Raw genomic sequence first — 10,556 nt, 5'->3', positions numbered from 1 at the left:
GCAGATGGGGTTGCTCCCACTGAGTCCCTTGTAGGGCTTCTGTTGGATCACTGGGCAGGTCACTAGATGGTTAGGATTTGCCTTGGATGCAGCTGAGAGAGGTTGCACCCAAGTCATAAGGTTGCTTCGGGGTCCCTACCTGGGACTGAGGTCTGCAGACCTGCCACCAGGAGAACGGATTGGTGTGCATCTTGCTGGGTTGGTTGGTGGACCAGGAGTGAGTAAAGTTGCAGCTGGGTCACAGGGCGGACTCAGGTTCCACAGTTGGATTGCTATCAGTGGCCTTGACTTTGGAGGCACTGAAGGGCATGTTGTCAGGACTGCTCCCTAAAATGATCTGGAGCCAAATCACAACACCATTTCAGGATTCATGGCTGGACCAAAGGCAACAGGCTTGCTTGCCTTCAAGGGCACTGACAGGTGTGTCTCCCAGCCCATGTCTGGGTGAACAGGAGCACTTCTGGACCAGAGCTGAAAGGGCCTGGAGCTGGGTTATGGGATACTTCAGAGTTCACTGCCAGACTGACTTTAGAGGGGCCTGTTAGTGGAGGCAAGGACAGATGTGACTCTACTAGGGTCCCTTAGCAGATGGTGCTAGTGGTGGGACCAAGGCCAAATGGGGGAGTAGCCAAGTCCACAAAGGGACATTGCTGTTTCTGTGTCTGTACGGGGACCTTAGCTGGACAGTCTGCTACCTGGGCACCTGCCTGCTGTCTCAAAATGGCTCTCTTTGGTCCTGGACTCCAGTGGGGTTTTGCCATGTCTTATCTGGATCCCAAAACTCCCACAAAGGCACTTTTGTCTGTACATGGCTACCAAATAATTGTTGCTAAGGAACAATATGAGCAGAAACCTTCTAGTCTGCCATCTTGCTGATACCACCTCTCCTGGAATGAACTTAATCTTGACAACAGAGGTAGGTTTGGTTTTAGGACTAGCCCAGTGTATTTAATGATGTAACAGTGAGTTCAAAGTACAGATTTTATGTCAGGGCTGTTCTAGTCTCTCATGTTGCCTCTTCACATGCAGATTGCTCAGTAAGAAACTGATGTGCTCTTATAGAGGGCTGGGTGGTGTCAACTGGCTCACATGCTCTTCTTAGTATCCTCCCTAAATTTTTTTGGTGGTATGGTTAGTCTGTGCTGGCCTTTGGGGTCTGGAAGCTGGCATCCTCTGAGGTGTGACTTGCTGTTTTTGGAATCGCTTTGAATTTTGGAATCACTGTTGCTGAAATCCATAGTTGCTGCCATTTAGTTTGGTCATGAAGTTCTGTACATTGCAGCCCCCTCCTCCTCATCTCTAGTTTCAGATGTTCTGCTGCTCTCTCTGCATCTCTTAGTCCTCTACCCAGGAACTGCATGACTTTCAGGCAATGCAGGCTCAGGGGGACATTTTAGGCTTATCTACTGTACTAGTCGGGGTTTCCACAGAACTAGAATCAATAGGATGTATATTGCATGTATTACTCACATGATTGTGGGGGTTGACAAGTCCAAAATCTGCAAGGCAAGCCAGCAGTCTGGAGACCCAGGGAAGAGTTGCTGTAGTCTTGAGTCTGAAGACTATCTAGAGACAGAATTAGTTTTCCATCAGGTGACTTCAGTTTTTACTCTTAACCCTTTCAACTGGTTGTTGGAAGTCTATCCATATTATGGAAGGTAATCTGGTTTACTTAAAATCTACTCATTTAAATGTTAATCACATCTGAAAAAAATCTTTATAACATCTAAGTAGTGTTTGACCAAATAACTGGGCACCATAGCCTACCCAAGTTGACACACAACTTTAATGATCTCATTGATCTAGAATAGATATTTCCATAGTCATTGCTGTCCTGTCTCTGCCTTGCCATGCTGGACAAGTATAACACAAGTTAGGTGCTGTCATATTCTCTCTGAAATATATTTGGGGTTATTTTGGCATTTTTTATACTCTTGTACATTTGTTCCCATTGGATCTTGAGAATTAGACCTTGAGAATTAGAGGGAATAGATCTTTCCTCCAGGACCCAAATAACTCTCACATTATCTCACACTCTCTGAACGCCTCTATTCTTACTATTTCAGAAGAACCACTGACCACCAGAGCCAGGTGATGTAGAGGGGTCCCCTGGTGCAGCTGCTAAAATCGTGGTACCACATAAAGGTGTAAGCTCCTTTCGGAAGATACCGGCGAACTGGAGTAAGGCAAGGGGACAGTGCAAAGACCATGTCCACCAGCCTATATTCCTGGATAGCACCTCCACTGGCCCTAAACCTAAAGCCTGCCCCTCAGGTCGAAGCTTCAGAAGAGGCCAAGAGGCCTCAATCACAGAAAAACTCAGGTGTTTTAGTTTGCGGTCCGCGCAGTGCCCTGGGGGTAGTAGTCGTCCAAGAACAGTCTCAAATTGTTATGTTGCCTTGGGACTCAAGATCCCAAGTCCCTCTGGCCCCTGGAGCCAGGGGATCAAGGGCCATCCACTGGCCTATGGGTGCAGAAACCGAGGCATCACACGCGTGTAAAAACTCTCCTCAGAAATACTGGCGCTCCGAGGCACGGCACAGAGAGCGGACAGCAGGCGCCAGCAGGGATAGGGGTTCTGTGTGTGTGTCCTTGTGTGTGTGTGTGGGGGGGGGTATGTGTGTGGCTGGGGGGGCTCTGCTTTGATTAAAAAAAAAAAAAAAAAGGAAAGCGGGAGAAAAGATGGCGCCCGCAGAGGAAGGGCGTGAAGATGGTTCCCGCCTGGCAGGCAGGCCTCTGTGAGGGATTAGATGCCTGCGGCTCAGGCTAGGCGGAGGCTTCAGGATTAGCGAACGAACCTTGTCCACACAGTCTGGGCACTTCCGAATCGGCTGCCTCTGCGCTGGGCCCTGGGCAGGTGAGTCCTTGCGCGCGAGGTTCTCAGACTCTTATTCTCTGGTGGCTCTTGTGGTTGCAAGCTCTGTTGGCTCTGAAAGCTTGATGTCTCATGGGCTTTCCGTCTCTTAAATGTTGGGGTCCCCTAGGTGGGGTTCAAACCCTTTGCTCCTTAGGGAGAAGCTCCCCGGGTTTGAGTTTCCTCGGCTGCGAGCTGCTGCGCCGGCGACGGTGCGCGAGCGTCTCCTACCTGCCTGGCCGCGGGCCTCGTGTGTTCGCCCATCTGTAGCCGTGGCTCAGCTCTTACGCCTTCTGTTCCTTCTGTAGCCGCAGATGGGGGTCTGTGGGAGGCGGTGAGCCCGGGATCCTCCCACATCGCCATCTTGAATCCCAGCCCCTAACCTCGATGCAAGTTAGCCCGGCTTGTCTGTGTGCATGGAAAGGAGGAGCTCTGAAGTGTAGAAAAGCCTTGGATTTCTTGATAAAGTTAGGCTAAGAGAAAATTTGGTCTCACGTTTTTATTTTGGGCATCAGAAGCCGAATGTATATAGGCTGTATTTCTGCTGCTGAAAAAATTCCCGATACTTCTTGGGCTGTGGATTGAAAGAGGAAAAGTTCGTGCGCAAAGCAGCAAAAGAAAAGCACTCTAATCTGTTTTAAAATACATTTTTCCTGTTACACAACAATTTATGCACTGGGTTTTGGAAATTCAAAGAGAGTTTTATAGAACAGTTGGGGAAATGTTGCAAGAAGATAAATAGCAATATAAAGATGTATAAACTCAGGGACAAATAGTATAAACAATAGTTCAGAGGAAGAAGCAATTTACGAGAGTTTTTTTGTTTTTTGTTTCTGTTTTGTTTTTCCTGGCTCTGTTATAAAAATAGGAGAAACCAGGAGGGGTTCTTAGCACCAGCTCTTCAGTGGAGGTGAGCCTTGTGAGCATCTCCTCCTACATCGTCAACTCAGATCCTATCCCCCCACGGCTTCTCTCTCACCGTGTCCAGGCCTGACCTGACTGGCCCCTCACGTTCGTTTTCCCACATTAGTCCTAATCGGCTGGCAGGTCACTCCAAGGTTAGCACTATGCCAGCTGGGGTTCGTCTTGCTTAGCTGTTAGGTGGGGGAAAAAGCATCTTGCCTGGAGAGGACTCCTTTCCTCCTTTGCTTTGGGCTTCCCCGTGCTAGTCTGTGATGGACTGAGTCAAAATAGACAGACATTTGGCAGCCTTTGGAAGGCTGAGAATATGACAATGCACATCCATTTTGGACCAGAATAATTCTTTTAGGATTCCAGCCCCCCTTTCTTCATTTACTTTGTTACTTCAAAAATGCAAAAAGGAAACAATATGAAAAGTAAAGTAATTGTCAAAATTTCACAGTATTATTCATTCTAATTCATGCTGCATATAGTAAGTCATCTTATGTCTGCCTGATCATTTTGGGAAAATTTACTTATTAATTACTATTTTTAATACAGTTTTTACAATTTAGGTATAATAACTCTCTCCCACAAGTATAAACAATGAGTATGAATATATATGTATATATATGTGTATGTATGTGTGTGTGTATGTATATATATACATATATATACATATATATATATCTTCAGCCAAATAAGGATTCTGTTCTTATTCTTTATTACATCTCCCCAAGTTTTGGGAATAGGTGGACATGTAGTAGATGCTGAATAAATCTTTTTTTAAATAAATTGTCTAGAAATAATGTATGCTACTTAATAGTGTGAGAAAGTTTTCTACACCTTTTTTCCTCCAACACTAAATCTTCTCAACATTTTTATCATATCCAGATTGACTAACTGGTAGGGAATATGAATATGGGGGGGGGAGTGTGAAGTCTGCAGTTTATGAAAGTCAGTGTGATTTAGATTTTTAAATAGTTAGGTGGCACACGTCCATCTCATGTTTAAATGTTGTGGGCCAAGAACTTGTCATGTGATCAGCAAACCATGAAGGCTGAACCCACATAAATAAAATGTAGTGCTGAATCGAATAGATATTTAAAACTAACATTTTAACACTTATCTAATATTAAGTAACATTGGACTATTGAGATATATATTAAGTAACTGTGAATAATGTAAAAAAAAAAAACCTGTTAAGATTTTTCAACAGTCTAGTTCAGGATTTTTGGGGCAGAGAGTAGAAAAGAGGACCTTGAAGGGGTTGAAGTAGGTTAGTAGGTTTTGTCTTCTCCCTTGTAACTTCTCTAGTTACTTGACTGGGAAGTTAGTTCATCAGCCTACCCAGGTGATGTCGTGGCTTTTAGGTTATGAGAAGTAGCTTTCTTTCCAAAAGCCCAGTGCCTTTCCTTAAATGATTATGTTAAAATGCTGCAATTCCATTTATTCGCCAGTCCCAGAACTTGTCTATTTTGATTCTTTCTTCATGCAGAAAAGAGTAGTTATCACAACATGAGTGATTCAGCTGCTATATTCATACAGCCACTAACATATTAGCAGAGATTAGAGATTGCTTCTCTAATAATTTTTCAGTCTGAACACAGCTCAGCTTGTCTTTATCTCCTGCTGATGTTGTTCTTGCCCTGAAGCTCCCCATTCATTATATTGTTCTTTCTTTTCCTCACCAAGGAATCCCATTATAGGTTGTTCCCCTCACTACATTTATATAAGACTCTTCTGAAAAATTACAAGGAGAGGGAGCCACTGACATTTTTGTCTTGTTGGCATGAATTTCTATCCACTTCAGTAGTCTTGCGAAAAAATATTGTGTATGAGGCCCGTCCTAAATAACTGCTCAGACATGGCATGAGTTCTGGGGAAAACAACAACAAAAACAACTCTTCCTGCTAATCCCCACAAAAACAGAAAATGATATTCCGGGCAAACACATCACCACTGGGCTGATTTCTCAACATCCTAACACCCTTTCAATTTTCAGAAAATCCTCTTTCATGAGAAGGTAGGATGATCAAAAAATGTCACTCAGAAAATGCAATTAGTGATTTTCCTGTCTCAGCAGCTTTAAGATTACACAGTAGCCTGAACTTGTTTCCTCAGCATATCTTACAAGGTTTTTGGCTGCTCCTGACCAACCCATAATTTTATAGTGGTGGAGTCCACACGATAGGCTAGTCCTAAATGGGTTTACTTAAGACCATCTTATTTTGCTTCTGATGGCTTCCCTGGGTTATCTCCTTTCGGATACACAGCCATCAATTTTTTTACTGCGATACTTCCAGTGAAATTACAGCCCTCAGCACATAGCTGTAGGTCATTTCTGATCAGTGCACCAAAACTGTAATAAAGAACATTGAAAGAAATGCATAGAGTTCAGTTGTCTTCCTTTCAAATAAACATAATAGGATGAAATTACCTGCAGGGCCATTTTTATTCTGTATTCTCCCACTGTGTCAAATTCAGCTATATTGGACTTGGAAGGCTAAAGGTATGAAATGGTGGCCATTTTTCTAAAAGCTCTGGGCACCTCAGTGGTAGTCTCCAAGGTATTTAGTGATCTTTATCTGTCGAAAGGTCATTTCTCCTTTCCTTTTCATCTAATGTTTTAACCGGTCGCTCATTTGTTTGACAGTTGCAGAAGGTAAGGCTAAGAGGTTCATGTGCTCCACAATATTGAGTAAATAATACTGTCTTATATACATGTGTATGCGTGCATGTGTATTCACATATTTGCATACAAATGTAATCTTCCTATAGATATTAAAAGCTTCAAAGTACTTTCACTTATTTCTTTGCATATAATCCTCTCAACAAAGAGAGTGGATATCATATAAATTTTGCAGTTGCTAAATTTGAGGATCAGAAATGTTAAGTGAGTTACACAGAGTTGTGAAACTTAGTCTTTTGGAAGTTTTTTTATTTTAAACAATATCACTTCAATGCTCAGCATTAGGATGGCTTACTCATTTTAAAATAGAACTCTAGATGATAATTATGAAAATTCATAAATGTTCTTGGAATGAACTTACTGTCATCCATGAATGTATGTATAAGAATTTGTTCATCAAGTCCTTGCCAGAAAGTTGAGATCAGAGGAGATGATAAAAAAATATAGCGAACTTTTGATGTAAGAGAGGAAGCCCAGGAGCGCGTTGGGGTCCAGCAGGCTTGGGGTGAATGTCATAGAGAGCATGCGGAACTTGGTAGTTGGTCAGGGAGGGATAAAGAAGATGACCCAGGTGAAGAGTGAGAATGGTGAAAACAGATTTTCCCCCTGCTTTACTCTGGTAAGAGAATGTCCTTTGCACTACTTAGAGGGAATTAATTTTGATGAATTTTTAAAAAGTAGCATTCATATCTTCAACTTATAATACCACATGTTATATATTGTAACCTAAAAACAATCAAATGATCTTGTTGAACTGTCATTTTTTTAATCCTTGTTAAGATTAATTTATGTTGAAATTCTGAAAGTTCCTAAAGTAGGAATTTATTAACTAGTCAATGATAATTTATATATTTAAAATCCCATATTAATACTACAAAAATAGATTGTTATAAGTAAATCTTTCCTCCCACTTGCCCCTGTAGATAACATGGAATTCTGTGCTTTCAACTTAAGGTGCTATTGAGGGTAGAGAATTTGTTATGGCTATTCCTTTGCGGAGACAGTAATCACATTTTCTGGCAGGAGAGTTTTCCGACATTAGTTAATGTGGCTTCAGGTTAGGTTCAGAGGGTTTGTCTCAGTCAATTTGGGCTGCTGTAACAACATACTGTAGACTGGGTGGCTTAAGCAACATTTATCTCTCACATTTCTAGACGCTGGGAAGTCCAAGATCACGGTTCTAACAGATTTAGTTTCTTCTGAGAGCCTACGTCTTGATTTGCAGATGGTGGTTTTCTTTCTATGTCCTCACATGGTGGAATGGGAGAGGGCTCTGGCTCTTCCTCTACTAATAAGGGCACTGATCCCTTCAGAGAAGCTCTATTCTCATTACCTCATTCAACCTAATTAGCTCCCAAAGGCCCAACCTCCTAATACTATCACATTGGGGATCAGGGCTTCAACGTATGATTTTTTTCAGTGGGGCAGGGGGTGGGGTGGGGGACACAAACATTCAGTGATAAGCAGGGTCACAGAATCAGAAAAAAATCTAATGGTTGTAAAATATTTTTTAGGGTTTACTGTCTCCTTTTTCATTCAGATATGCTTACCACCTTCAATGAGATGTAAACATTCAGAATAGAAACAAAATATAAGTGCTCATATTTACCTTTTAAATATTGGGGGAGTATGAAAATCATTATACTAGAAAAGCACAGGAAATATATTTGAGACAAAATAAAGTAGAGTTAATTCTTAAACCAGAAGATAAATATTGTTGGGTAGGCAGAAATGTCCAAGTTGTTCTAAAGAGTTTAAGTAGCATTTTCTAAGGCTGACATGATGCCACTGTAATTAGAAACAGGTGCATATAAATTAGAAAAGAGAGAAGACTAAAAAAGAAAAAAGAAAAGAGAGAAGACTAATTGTTAGTAATGAACCTTTTAAAGTAAAAACTTTACTTAACGAAATGCATAATTAAGCATCAGTGGCCAAAAAGATGGACAATCTTCTTTCACTTGCAGTAGATTTGGCTTAAGTTGAAGCCTTATTTGTCACTAGTGCCAAGAACATCATCACATAGCGCCAGCTATGTATAAAATCGATCAAAACAACAGTTTTAGAATGATGACTTTAATATTCATTAAAAATGGGGACCATTTTTTGATTTGAAAGTGAAAGGGAAATATTGAGAACATTACACCCAGGATATAGCATCAGATAGCAACTATAGGATTCCTATAAGCAAAAAGGACATCCCTCTTTCTTGGAGCTAAAAAGAGCTGTTCATGAAGGATTTGCATCTTTTTGTATAGTTTGAGACATCTACTATTACAGTGATTATCAGCCTTGGTTTCACATTGAATTACTTGGGGAGCTTTTACAAATTCCTATGTTCAGGCTCATTCTAGGCTAATTAATCTGAGTGTCCTTTTGTAGGGGTGGAGCATCACCCAGGCCTGGGCACTTTTTAGAGACCCTATAGGTTCTAAGTCCTGGGAAAGGCCATTTGTAGAGTTTTCTAATGGATAATAGAATATCCTTTGTTTTTCCCCTTTGCCAGGAAATCCTTTGCCCATCTTACCCTCAGTTATTTATCCTTCACAGCCCAACCCAGCTGCCACTTGCTGGGAAGCTTCCCCAAAATTAATCAGTTGAACTCCTCTGTGTGTCTCCAGTGTAGTTTGTAAATAATTATCATTGTCCTTCCTTAGCACATTTTCAGCATTTGTAAATTATGCCTGTCTTTTGTCAACCCTTAAAAATTCACAGGTTAGTAGAAAAGTTAAATTCAGGGAACCAATTTAGCTTTATGTTCCAGTGGCTAGCAGAGTGCTTGATAGGTGCTCAGCTATACACACGTGGAATTGTTTGATGGAAAATCCTTGGTGACTTCTGCTTCAGTGACATACACATTTGATATATTCATGTGATGTTATATGTATTCAGTCATTTTGAATATATGAATTCAAAATTTATGCCATTTATATATTGGCAGAGGTAAGAGAGATGTGTTATGTAAAACGTGAACTTGTTTGACTTAAAACCTTTATTTTTCAAATTTGTGATACAGTTTAGCAAGTTCTTAGCACCATCAAAACTTAGAAGAAATGTTCAGTGTTTATGACTTCAAATCAATAATTTTCTGCTTATTTTCTTGTGTTCTGTAACCCACAGAATAAATGTTATATTTCAGTTCATGTCAGAGGAGAAGTATTAACCACAAATTTCTGCTTTGGTTTAAAGAAGTGCATTTCATTTTTTTCCTATTGCGACATAAACATTTTCACATAAGAGTCAACTGTCTTGCACTTGAGAAGGGGATATGGTATGTTTCCAGAACAGTATAGAGTTAGTTTTTTATTTCAGTGGGAAAAATATTGTCATAAGCTAAAAATAAAAGATCTCATTAAGAATAATAAACTACTTGTAAAATTATTAGAAAGTCATTTTTTAAAATTATTTAAAAACCCTCAATCATCTGATATAGAGTGATGGTACATCCATAAAATGGAGTAGTTTCTAGAAATGTTTGGAGTAAGCTATAAAATATGCTATTAATTAAAAATGTAAAATGCACGGGACGCCTGGGTGGGTCAGTCAGTTGAGCAACCGATTTCAGCTCAGGTCATGATCTCACGGTCTCTGAGTTTGAGCCCCTCATCGGGCTCTGTGCTGACAGCTCAGAGCCTGAAGCCCGCTTTGGATTCTGTGTCTCCCTCTCTCTCTCTGCCCCTCACCAGCTCACGCCCTGTCTCTCTCTCTATCTAAAAAATAAGTAAACATAAAAAATCTTAAAAAATAATAAAAATATAAGATGTAGAAGAATGTGTACTGTAAGTTTCTTCTCGGGTAAGAAGTATTGGCTTGAGTGTGTGAGTATGTATGTGTCTGTGTGCGCTGCTAATATTTTCAAAAAGAAACAATGCAAGGATAGCCAAAAACTAATAAAAATGATTATATACAGAGATGTGAAGAAAATAGTGCCGAAGAGATACCAATGGAGGCTAGGCTTCTGTCAAAGCGCTTTGTTTTATAGTTTTGGCTTGGGAACCATATAAGCATTTTGTGTCATTGAGAAAAAATTAATTTAAAAAGAAAGCAAGAAATCTATCTGGAAAACTGGTAACAAACAGAAACTAATAAACTTAATTCTATATTATAGAAAAC

The 10,556-nt window shown here is 40.6% G+C and overlaps 1 long non-coding RNA gene across 1 annotated transcript in view; it reads left to right on the top strand.

Moving 5' to 3' along the window:
• Positions 1-884: 884 nt before the first annotated feature.
• LOC144216425 (uncharacterized) overlaps positions 885-10,556 on the top strand; it is a 22,795-nt gene continuing 13,123 nt past the window's right edge. Inside the window, exon 1 of the long non-coding RNA XR_013330667.1 lies at positions 885-916. This is a non-coding gene — a long non-coding RNA (uncharacterized LOC144216425). The remainder of the gene's footprint in view (positions 917-10,556) is intronic.

The sequence above is a fragment of the Crocuta crocuta genome, unplaced genomic scaffold (genome assembly GCF_008692635.1).
Source record: "Crocuta crocuta isolate KB4526 unplaced genomic scaffold, BGI_CrCroc_1.0 scaffold564, whole genome shotgun sequence".
Classification (NCBI taxonomy): domain Eukaryota; kingdom Metazoa; phylum Chordata; class Mammalia; order Carnivora; family Hyaenidae; genus Crocuta; species Crocuta crocuta.
This window is presented reverse-complemented; position numbering and strand designations above follow the sequence as displayed.